This window comes from Vigna radiata, chromosome 10, assembly GCF_000741045.1.
Source record: "Vigna radiata var. radiata cultivar VC1973A chromosome 10, Vradiata_ver6, whole genome shotgun sequence".
Classification (NCBI taxonomy): domain Eukaryota; kingdom Viridiplantae; phylum Streptophyta; class Magnoliopsida; order Fabales; family Fabaceae; genus Vigna; species Vigna radiata.
This window is the reverse complement of record NC_028360.1, coordinates 8,413,452-8,423,808: the sequence shown is the minus strand read 5'-3', so window position 1 is coordinate 8,423,808 and position 10,357 is coordinate 8,413,452. Positions and strand designations below refer to the sequence as shown.

Below are 10,357 nucleotides of genomic sequence, written 5' to 3'. Positions count from 1 at the left end.
AATTTAAAAAACTAAATTTTGAAATTCAATTTAAAATAATTCTATTAGATTTCAAAATTTGATATTATTTTATTTTTTTTCTTTTTCATTTTTTTTGCTAACCATCTTTTAAAGTTTTTTATTTATATTTTCTCTAAATAACAAATTAAATTAATAATTATGAAAAAAACAAAAACTTCAAACCCAAAACAATAAAATACAATAAATAAAAGTAATTAAAATTAAAAAATTGATATATATATATATATATATATATATATATATGGGTTTTGTTAACGGGCTTACGCTTGTTTTTCAGTTGGTACGTTTTAACAATGTGTATCGGATTATAGTAGACAAAAATACCATCATATATCATGGATCCTAAGTTTTAAGGTGAAGGGTATTTAAATAATTTTCATTCTCAAAACTAAAAAAAACTCCAAACCCTTACTCACCTCCCTCATTCCTCTCAATCCTTTCTCTTTCATCTCTCTCACTCTAACATTTTCTCTCTGTCATCTCTATTGTTGCCCAATTGAAAAAAAAATCAGAAACCTTACAGTTTTTTATCTTGCACAGTGGTTAAAATTTATTCTAAATGCCTGCAGAAGTTGATTCAGTGATAAAAAAGGATATAAGAAAATTAAAGAAATAGGTATATAAGAGCTCCCTAGGAGTACAATTCTTAATTCTATGTTGTAATCTTATATAATGTATACCATACCAAAAGAGAAAGGAAAAAGAAACACTTTGTGTAAAGGGAAAAGGACAATAGGGAAAATATCTTGTTCTTTAAAAATATAATGAGATATGATGTAGATTTATAAATGATATATGAAAATTTAATTGATTTATGAAGGTTTTATTTACATGATTTAATTTAAAAATGAAATTTAATAATAATAAGAAGGAAAAATATATAACACATCCTCCAAATGAACGAACAGAGCAAGAGCAACAAATTACGGTGTCGCGGGTTGTTGTGTATGGCTGAAGGAGAGTATGGAGATGAGAGAGAAACAAATTGGATAAGTGAGAAAGGTAAATTAGAGTTAAGCAAGGGTCTCTGATTTTATTTTATTTTTTCAATTGGAACAACAGTAAAGATGACAAAGAAGAAAATGTTGGAGTGAGAGAGATGAAATAGAAAAGGATTGAGAGAAAGGAGAAAGGTGAAAATTATTTAAGCGTCATTGATCTTAAAACTTGTTAAAACCTACCAACTGAAAAACAAGCATCCGCACATTAACAAACTTNATATATATATATATATATATATATATATATATATATATATATATATATATATATATATAATTTTAAAATCTCGGATTTTAAAATCTAATTAAGTTATATATCGATTTCAAAATTTAGTAAATCTTATACCATATCCTCTTCAACCTCAATTTCTATTATACTATACAAAACATTTATAAAGCAGGTATGACCCTGAAGTTTAGGACTGAGGTTTGCGCTTGCTTTAATGCAGAAAGTGGTGTACGGCAGACAAAACAAAACCGCTATAACTCGGTCTTTCATTAGTTGTTTTCATTTCAGTTAAGTTATTTTGGTTTTCTATACAGCAAGATCCAGCAACTAGTCTTAAGTCCATCAACATCGTCAAGAGCACTCTTATGGGGGAGTTTTTTTTTTTTTTTTCTGCTATTGGAATTTATATGTAAGTAGGGGTGGACAAATATACTCTACTGCCTATAACTATAAAAGATTATAGTTAATTATAAAATAGTTCAAATAAACTGAAGTGAATTAAAAAATAGTTCAGATTTAAAAAAATATGAACCGAACTATTTTTTAGTTCAGTCAAACTACAATAATTCAGTTAACTGATACCCGTTTGCAACCACCCATGCCCTAAAATAGATCCATTTACAACTGAAATATCCATTTAGACTAGGCTCAAGTTCAAAATACATAGGACATTTGTATTCCTTCTTTCTACCACTTTACTATTTATATTTAATTAAGATGCAACCATCAACAGGAAGATTGAGTACAAAATGTAACCAGTATATTCAGATTGGTCCACAACAAAATATAACATTTTCAAAACTTCCAAAACTGATACAACAAGGTTTGAACAACTATAACCAGTGTATCTAATTACTTTTATTACCCACTATAAAACAGTTTTATCCTAATGTGGCTATCTCCAAAAATGAACTTCAATTCAACCCTCTACTTTAACCATTTATACCCCATCATATCACATACCACTTTCAAATTCATTAAGGTCTTAGACATTCATAGCATTCATTATCTATCCATATAAAGAAGCATAACAAACCATTACTCATGCAATTAGGTTTAGACTTAATCCAATTATTTAAGAACTGAATGGAAAAGTCTGTATCATTGCACCACGAAATTTCTATCAAACACAATCTTCTATTCATGATTTAGATATTATATAGTGTTCCTACCATCAAACAACATTTCATAAACTATAATTCCATTCAAATATCACAGTTCACGTCCAACATAAATAGATTTAAACTAACATATTTGAACAGAACATACCAGAAATGAAATGCATACAGGTTCTTTACACCTTTATACTATAACTATCATACTCGTAATGGTTATATTCATGCATCGTTACACACAACACAATATATTATGTTATTTATTCATATCCCATCAACATATATCAACCTCACACAATTTCAGAACCCACCCAAGACAAATATTACTTCAAGCAAAGATAATATTACAGCTTAAATAAAGTTTAAAACAGAGATACAATGTATCACAACTTTATCGCTATTTGATTTTTCAGAATACTATTTGTTCAGCACATAATTACATCACATTTCAATTCACATAAAAAAATTTCAACGAAGGTTATCTCCCCATGCCATAAAACCATAACTAGGTCCGTCCAAGCAAATTAACGTCCATAATTCAACTCATCATATACATATGATAGAATCAGACTTTCCAATGACCAAAAGAAAGCTAATTAAATCATAAACAAATTTGGATTAAATTCACTCCTTGAAACTACATTTGAATAGTCTGGAATGGAGCAGTTTTTTCACCTGTTTAAGGTATAAATATGATTTATCCACATTTAACTATGGACAAAGCTTAAGACAAAGTACTTTTGAGCAAGGACAGGAGGTAATGTAATAAATTATTGCTTCAAAAGTTATGAACCTGATTTTCAGTTTAACAAACATGAACGAAATACAAAATGATGTTTAGTAGCTATATCAAAATTACTTGAAATGTATGATCTATACCTGTACCAATGGAATTAATGTTGCCGAAGCAGAAGGTTCTGAGTTGAGAGCTAGTTGCAAATATTTCACTGAATTTTTGTAATAGTCATTAGGCTGATCTATTTGCAAATACATGAATTCCTCCAAATTGCTCTCACCAGAAAAATGCAAGGGCAGGAACCACAAATCAAGTCCCCCTATGTAAATGCACAAAAAGACATTATTGAAGTTACTAGTAAACCAGAGAGTAATCACTATCAAAACCAAGAAATGATGAGCAATAAGCTCTGAAACCAATTTGAAAAAAAATGGTACCAGAATATAACAAAAATAAAGAAAAGAAAGAATAAAAGAACAGAGAAGACAAGAGACTGTTTATGTTACTCACTAAATAATGAAACAATTATAGAAAACAACATACCCAGGAATTTTGAGGAACCTGTTCCTCTCAACCAAAGCACAAAAATCCCATACTATATTCCCTTATCCTTCTTTATATATACCCTCATTACAGTTTGTCCTCATAAAAAACTAACTTTAACTAACAAGCTGACTAAGTGTCATTTAGTTAGTTACATAAGATATCCATAATTGTTTCTCTTATTTCTCCTCTCAAACTCTTAGAATTTGGTTAACTCGCTCCCCCCTCTTCATAATACTTTAGTTAATCTACTGTTTTATGGTCAGCCACTGCCTTCTCAAGAAAGAAAACATGGAACACAGGATGTATCCTTGAAGAGGGTGGTAATTTTAAACAATCCTGCATCATCATCTATACCCATGGATCCCAATGCCAAGAAACTCATAGCCCTTGCATGTGAGAACTCGGGTGCCTTCCATTTGAAGAATCATGGCACCCCTTAGATGTTTCTCAAGGGGCTGAACAACAAAAAGGGGCTTTCTCTTTTTATCAATCAATCTGGAACTCTATAGGTTAATCTATCTTATCCAAAAAAAGACAAATCAAATCAAATCTTCCTAATCAATTAAAGCTCCCATAAAATCTAAAAGAAAATTAACTAGTGGTATCATTCCAGATGAACACACCCTCAAGTCCCTCAAGTGCATCGCTTTCCATTATCTCTTTTGAAAGGGAAAGGGAAAAATCATTTGTACCTTTCGGTTGCAGAGTGATATCCCTTTGCTTCTCTTTCCAGAAAAGGGAGAAATGTTCTCAGCACCCTCAACGGTTCGGCAACAGCTGAGTGCGGTAAAACCTTCAACGGCGGCAGTTAACTAGAATAAGTTCAGTATATTTAAACTGAAATATTAAACAGTATAATTAGTTTTCAGTAAAAATAATTTAAGTTTTTTAAGTATAAAGTAGTACAGATTACCTATAGTTTAGAGTTTTTAAATTAACTGTGCCCAGTCATACCTGTAAGTATTGCCCTATTTAGAAAGTTTTACCCAATATATCCTGCTTAAAGCATGTTTGCAGTGGAGTTAGGCTTTTCTGAATTGAATCTTCTGCAACATTTTGATCAAACAATGAGTTACCCAATACAATTGTGAATTACCTATCCCAGGTTGTCCATGAACAGTATTGTGTTAATTACTCCAACTTGTACAGAAAATCAAAGTAAAAATAAAATAGCTTGGTATATTTTACCGATGATAACCCGATGGTTTGGGGATTAATCTAAGCTGTAATTATTAGGAACTTAAATCCGACTTCAACTGACATAAAAGGAAAGCATTTTTATAGAGAGAAAATTAGAGCTGTCAAAACGGGTAATCCAGTTCAACTCGGCTCGGTCCACCACGGGTTAGTCATTTAGTGAGTCAACCCAACCCGGCTCGTTTATTAACGAGTCAGAAAAATTCGAACCCGGCCCAACCCACCACGGGTTGATGGGTAAACTAATTGGCTCACTGGCCCACTTAATTACAATTTTTTTTAATTTATAAAAATTATAAACCTTCTATAATTCAAACCTAAAAGAATTTCACTCCCAAATTTCACTTCCAACATGATGTTTAATTAATTTTGAAAATAGAGAACCTATATAATTTTTTCAAGCAAAAAAAAAAACTAATAAATACTTTTTATAAAATTAAAATTAAATTTTACTAAAATAAAATTAGGTAGGTGGGTTGGTGAGCCAACCCGACCCACCACGGATTCAACCAGCCTGAGCCGGGTTGAAATCTGACCCACATAAAAAAAATACAATTTTTTCAAATCCAATCCGACTCAAACCCGTGGTGGGCTAGGTTGGCTTGCGGGTTGTAACCCATTTTAACAGTTCTAGAGAAAATAAAGCATATATAACATGAGCATAAGCATAAAGCCTAAAAACAACTCAAACCCTACATATTGTTGAACCCAAAAATTGGGAATTAATCAAGAACCACAAATCCCACTCAGTCCATGAACAGTACCCTGTTATCAGAATTAATCCATCTTGTATAGAGAATCAGATTAAAACTGAAATAGGCTGGTCTATTTTGCAGATAATAACCCGATGATTTGGGGATTAATCTACCCCGTAATAATCAGGAAAAATAGAGAAAACTAAGATTACATAATATGAGCATAAGCATAAAGCCAGAAACGCAACTAAAAAGCTAAATATTGATGAACCAGACTATACCTGATCTGATACACCTGGGAATCCTAAGGTTTCGGTTGAGTATTTGGCATCTCAGAACCATTGGGAGGCGTTCCAGGGAGTAGTTGAATTAGGGAAGGAGCAGCTGAGTGAGGAAGTGAGAGAACAAAAATTTAGTAAAACCAAGAAGTTAACTAGAGAGAACCAGGAAAGCTGAGAGATGAGAATCCACAGCAGTGTTTCACATGCAACTATCCCTGACAAATAAAATGTTATGATGGTGTTTGGGTTGTCCATGTCAGCTGCCGATGCAATAAGATGGGAAACTCAAATCTCACTCCAACAAATATACATTACATATGTTCCTCAAGAAAAATAAGACTATGTAACTATGAGGATAAAATTTAGTTTTTATTGGTAGAGTTATTTTCTCAACAATTTGAGTATTTTTTTTAGCTGAAATTACTTTTCAAGGTAAGTCAACTTTTTTTATTCAACGTTAACCAAGGTTGGTTTTTTATTGACAGTATTATAGTTATTGATTAGCCAATAAAAATTTGGCCTATCGTTCAACACTTTTCAGAGTTTTATATCAATCAGATTTTTTTCATTAAAATTTTGAGGTACTTATTTTTTCTCCTTGATCGAAGTGCCTTCCTTATCTAAATAAATATTTGATAAATAAAAAATTTAAAGCGTATTTGGAGTTACTGAAAATTGTAAAATTTACTTTCCATTCCCATAGGCCTAAAATAGTACATCTTGATTTAAGACATGATGTCTGAAGAAGAAAAACACTTCTGATCAAATAAAAAAGTTTAATGATGCTAACCATACATGAAAATTAATATGATGTAAATGGGATCGTTAGGAACAGTTGAAATCTCAGTTCTTGATCAGACTAAGCAAGTACTATTCAAGCATTATTTCTTAAATACGATTAACTCCTATAAAAATGTTTAACTGCTTATTGAAAATTAAAGACACGGATGCTATATTGAAAAAAAAAAAAAAGCAACAGAATTTAAGAAAACAATTATGGTTTTTCATACATTTTCACAAAACCCCTACCTGCTTTTTTTACGTTCCTATGTAGAGACAGCATTCCAACCCATGTATGCATTAGGTTCTGCATCTTCTGCAGAAATATGAGTTGTAAACAAAAAAGTAGTGATGATCCAGAAAAAGAAGATTGACAGTAGTTAGGGATTAGTTAAATACAAGGGACAATATGAAGCACAAGAAGGATTTCTCTCACTTGACTTCAACAGAAGGAGTTTTCCATTTGGTAAGGAGCGAGTGCAGTTATATATAGAAGAAAAGAGAAACAAGAGGTAAGAAAGGGTGTGTCAGGTAACACAACAGAGTTAAGTAAAATGGAATTGGATAATACTGAAATTCTCTTTCAAAAATTCCTTACTCAACTAACACAACAGAGTTATGTAAATGGAGTTGCAAAACTAACTAGTAATGTAATCCATTTTAAGATGCCAGAGAAGCAAACAAGCATTAAAGTACAAAAGAAAAAATATGGAGGAAACAGAAATAAAGAAGAAAAGAAAAATGCAGTGAAAGGATAATGGGAGAAATGGCAAGAGTCCTCCGTGTCATTACTGAAAGAATAGATGTCATGTGATTCCTTGAAATCTCCGAGGACGAAGAGAAGCTGCAAAAGAAAAAGAAAATCAACAAGGATGGCAAGTTCAATTTCAAGAATTTCAAGAGCGTGGGAGAGAGAAACTCTGTTACCGACTGCTATGCCACAGAGAGCGCATGACTGATAATCAAAGGCAGCAATGGTATCATTCCTTCTTTGTCCTTCAAAGAAATTCATGAAACCAGACAAGACCTACTGATGATAGGGTAATGTAGAACACTTGAGGCCAAAACAAAGAGACAAATCATATTTGACAATCCAAGAGGGGTAAAACTAGTAGTTGGTGTGCCTCTATACCTGAAATTATACAGACTTTTAAGTATAAGCCAAAGACTTGAAAAACTGTACTCCCTACATTTCTTATGAGACAAGTTCATTAAAAAACAAATTACAGGAACTCTCAATTCGAGTTTCGGTTGGAATAGAAATTGTCTTGGTAGCAAATCAAGATATTTGAAAAAGAAAAACCCGACTAAATTGTGATAATAGAAATGAAGCTATTATTGTGGGATGATCATAAATTTGTTGCCTTCCCTACACTCCTGTCTGGTATAAATGGATTAAGGGCGTAAAAGTTAAGTTTCATGCAATGGTGCTGTCTCGTTCACAACAATTCCAAACTTGTTATAACTTATAATGACATTTGCCATTGGTAGTACCCTTCTATAGTCCTCAACAACAACATCATGATAGACAAACAAAAATAGTCCTGTTATGGAGAAGTGTATGTTTTCACTTTAGGGGTTCCACAGTAGATATTGACCTATACAATGTTTTTCTCCAATACTGTCCACTAAAAGCATTTCTTAGACTAGAACTAGGCAGCACTGAATTCAATTTTACACAACATGAGCTAGAAAACATGGAAACAAACAGATGTAGGATATTTTAATCATGTTGAGGCAAAATGATGATAGTAAATGTGATAAACAGAAATTAAAAAGCAATAGTGCAACTCAATCCCCTACTGAACCATAAAATACCTCATTACTAACAACACCTTTACAAACTTTCTAGGAAAAACCCAAATACATTGGGACAAAATTGCAACGAAGCTATCTCAAAGTGGGGACAAAAATAAATAAAACAGTGCTATCTCTTAAATCCCTTAAAAATATAATCTTGATATTCATGGAACCCGAGAAGGAGAATATATGGAAAGCAGTTCATACCTTATAATAGAGGCTATACATAGAAATACATTTGCATCCTTTAGGACTAGACTTAGATCTTCATGTATAAATCTCAAACATCGATATACAGTATATTTAGGACACACTTTATCTTAAAACGGCTATAACTTGGCCTTTCATTAGTTATTTTCAGTTCAGGGTTTTCATTTCAGATAAGTTGTTTTGGTTTTCTATACAGCAAGATCAAGCAACTAGTCTTAAGTCCATCAACATCGTCAAGAGCACTCTTATGGGAAGCCTTTTTTTTCTGCTATTGGGATTCATTAGTAAGTATTGCCCTATTCAGAAAGTTTTACCCAATATATCCTCCTTAAAGCATGTTTGCAATGGAACTTTTCTGAATTGAATATTTTGCATCCTTAGCAAGAAAAGTTAAATTGATCAATCCAATGGTGAATTACCTATCCCATTTGATCTATGAACAGTATTGTGTTAATTACTCCAACTTGTATAGAAAATCAAAGTAAAAGTAAAATAGCCTGTAATTAAGAGTACATGATATGAGCATATGCATAAAAGCAGAAACACAACTAAAAAACTACATATTGATGAACCAGGCCATACCTGAGATGCTACACCTGGGAGACCTGCGGTTGCTGTTCTGTATTTGGCATGTCAGAACCATTTGGAGGTTTTCCGGGGAGCAACTGAGTGATGCAGTTGAAATAGAGAAGGAACAGCTGAGTGAGGAATTGAGAGAACAAGAAATTGAGTATTAGTAAAACAAGGAAGTTAACTAGAGAGAACCAGAAAAGCTGAGCAATGAGAATCCACAGCAGTGTTTCACATGCAACTATCCCTGACAAAACAAATATAATGATGGTGTTTGGATTGTCCATGTCAGCTGCGGATGCAATAAGATGGGAACACACAGCAGTGACGAGAAGAGAAAGGGTTGAATCATGGAAAGGATTGGTATTGGAGATTCCATACTTGATTCCAATACAACTTAACAGAAATGTTATCAGACCAAGGTAAGCTACCTTCACGCTTTTCATGCTGAAGAAATCAATCACAGTTTAGGGAAAGGAAGCTGTGGCCTTTTTCTGAAAAATGGATTATACAGGTGTGTTTGCTGACTGCAGTTGGAAAATGGTAACCTGTTATGTATAGTGATGGAAGATGCCTTGAGGAGAACACCTGTCCGAGCGGTGCGAACGCGAGTTGAAGTCCTCGAGATTTCCTCCAGATATGTACGCAGCGAAAAATGTATACGAACTCGAAAATCTAATAATAACTCAATTTGAAAACTAAGGAAACCTAGAGAGCACAATGTAGTTTCTGATGCAGAAAACTTTATTCTTATTTATCTAAGGGATCCCCTTATTTTGACACCATAGAGTTGACACTCATTTGACACTACTACGTGTCAAAATGCTATTGGCCAATACGTTTTTTTTTTTTTACATTTGGTTTGAAAAATGCAGAGTTTTAGACAGTTTTTGTTTTCCTTTTTTACCCCTGAGCATTTTGAGTTTGAATGTGAGGTTTCTCTCGTTTCTCTCTCACATTTTCTCTCGTTTCTTTCTCACAGTTATCGTCGTCTCCCTTGCTAACGGACTACTCTTCTCCATAGTCTCGTCGTCTCCCTTGCTCTCCACTGCTCTGAAATGGCAAGTTCCGGAATCGAGCATCGGTGGACGAAGGTAAGTTCGTTTATTGTGGGTTTGGGTATTTGGATTTGTGTTTGGGTATTCGGTTTTAGGTTTGGGTTTAGGGTTTTTTTTG

General features: G+C 32.9%; 1 long non-coding RNA gene across 11 annotated transcripts; it reads right to left on the bottom strand.

Annotated features, from left to right (window-relative positions):
- Positions 1-1,455: 1,455 nt before the first annotated feature.
- On the bottom strand, positions 1,456-10,350 carry LOC106774446. 11 transcript variants are annotated; one of them, XR_002669836.1, is made up of 9 exons: positions 9,613-10,350; positions 9,194-9,309; positions 7,529-7,733; positions 7,001-7,445; positions 6,851-6,917; positions 5,822-5,924; positions 4,341-4,694; positions 3,246-3,421; positions 1,456-3,041 (listed from the first exon to the last, which is right to left on the bottom strand). It is a non-coding gene; the product is annotated as an uncharacterized LOC106774446 (long non-coding RNA). The 11 variants fall into 11 exon arrangements; XR_002669842.1 differs by lacking the exon at positions 1,456-3,041 and adding an exon at positions 9,377-9,428 and having other exon boundaries at positions 3,244-3,421; positions 9,194-9,276; XR_002669837.1 differs by lacking the exon at positions 1,456-3,041 and having other exon boundaries at positions 3,244-3,421; positions 4,341-4,485; positions 4,562-4,694.
- Between the last annotated feature and the right edge of the window lie 7 nt (positions 10,351-10,357).